The sequence below is a fragment of the Rhincodon typus genome, chromosome 6, assembly GCF_021869965.1.
Source record: "Rhincodon typus isolate 14 chromosome 6, sRhiTyp1.1, whole genome shotgun sequence".
Lineage (NCBI taxonomy): Eukaryota > Metazoa > Chordata > Chondrichthyes > Orectolobiformes > Rhincodontidae > Rhincodon > Rhincodon typus.
Window position 1 is genome coordinate 23,641,476 of NC_063337.1, and position 2,087 is coordinate 23,643,562.

Genomic DNA, 2,087 nt, shown 5'->3' on the forward strand with positions numbered 1-2,087 from the left:
AACCATAATCCCAAACTAAAGTAGTCCCACCTGCCTACGCTTGGACCATATCCTTCCAAACATTTCTTATCCATTAACAATCTATATGTCTTTTAAGTGTAGTAACTGTACTCACATCCACCACTTCCTCTGGAAGTTCATTCCACACGTGGACCACACTGTAAAAAAACTGCCCCAACATCTTTTTTAAATCTTTCTCCTCTCACCTGAAAAATATGCCCCTGGTCTTGCAATCCCCCACAGGAGGGAAAAGACACCTGCTATTCACCTTATCTACCTCTCACGATTTTATAAACTTCTCAACCTCCTATGCTCCAGGGAAAAATGTCCTAGCCTATCCAGCCTCTCCCTATAACTCAAACCCTCCATTCCTGGCAACATCCTGGTAAATCTTTTCTGAACCCTCTCCAGCTTAATAATATCCTTCCTATAACAGGGAGACCAGAACTGGACACAGTGCTCCAGAAGAGGCCTTACCAATGACCTGTACAACCTCAACATAACATCCCATTCCTATACTCAAATGTATGATCAATGAAGGCAAGCGTGTTAAATGCCTTCTTAACCACCCTACCTGTATGTGATATAAACTTCAAAGAATTCAAAGCTGAACCTCTAGCTCTCTCTGTTATACAACACTACACAAGGCCCTACTTTTAATTGTATAAGTTCTGCCTTTGTTTGTTTTACCAAAACACAATACCTCACATTTATGCAAATTAAACTCCATCTGCCACTCTTCAGCCCATTGATCCAAATGATAAGATCTCTTTGTAATCTTAGATAACCTTCTTCATTGTCCACTATACCACCAATCTTGGTGTCTCCTCCCATTCTTCCTAATTCCAGAAAATATAGGCTTGATTTATTCAATCGCTCCTCATTGGATAATTCCCACATCCCAGAACCATATACTTTGGAACTCTATGCTATAATTTCATCTCTGCTTTTGTTGTCGGTACATTTGCATTATCCTTTCAACGAAGCAGTAACTCTGCCTTTAAAAATGAAGAACCCTTTGTGGTAATGTTACTATTATAGTTTTCTGTATTTTAATCATGGATGAATATTCACATGATGGCATATATGATGGGTGTTTTACTGTGTTCTAAAAGTCTAGTTATTCAGGATGGGATGACGTTACATAGGATGATATTACATTGAAGACATGGTGTAAAAACAGGCCATTTGGTCATACTAGTGTTTAAGCTCCATTCAAGCTTCCTCCCAATTTTTCTAATCTAAATCCATCATACCATCCACCTATCCCCTTGTTCTTTATATGGTTGTCCAGCTCCCCTTTATAGGCATGGAATAGAGTCCATAGAATCCCTACAGTGCGGAAACAAGCCCTTGGGCCCAACAAGTCCACACCAACTCTCAGAGCATCCCACCCTTTCCCATTCCCCAAACCCACCTAATCTACACATCCCTGAACACTATAGGCAATTTAGCATGGCCAATCCACCTAGCCTGCACATCTTTGGACTGTGGGAGGAAACCAGAGCACCTGGAGGAAACCCATGCAAACACAGGGAGAATGTGCAAACTCCACACAGACAGTTGCCTGAGGGGGAATTGAACCCGGGCCCCTGGTGCTGTGAGGCAGCAGTGCTAACCACTGAGTCACTGTGCCACCAGCATTGATACTCTTTGTTTCAGCTATTCCCTAGTGAGTTCCTCATTCTGACCACTTCTTGAGTTAAGTAGTTTCTTCAGATACCTGTTGGAATTCTTGGCATCACAGGGCAACATATTCCCAGCCCCTGAATAATATTGGCATTGACAGGAAAGTTAGGGAAGTAGGGTGAGGTTGCCACTAAGGAGGTTCTTGATGTTGACAGCAAAACTGTCTGATTCTCCAAACGTGTTGAATGGTAAGAGGCCTATTTGCATGCAACAGCATGTTGTTTCAGTTAATTGCACCTCACTGATGTGCAGTTTCTTTTTCTTTTATCCACCAGATAGAAACTAAATGGTGACAATTCCTGACATGAAAGTCACTGTGGGTAACTATAATTCCAGCTCACTGCTAGATCCTCTGATCCTCTACCTTGGATAGCAGCCACCAATATCTTACGATGCAG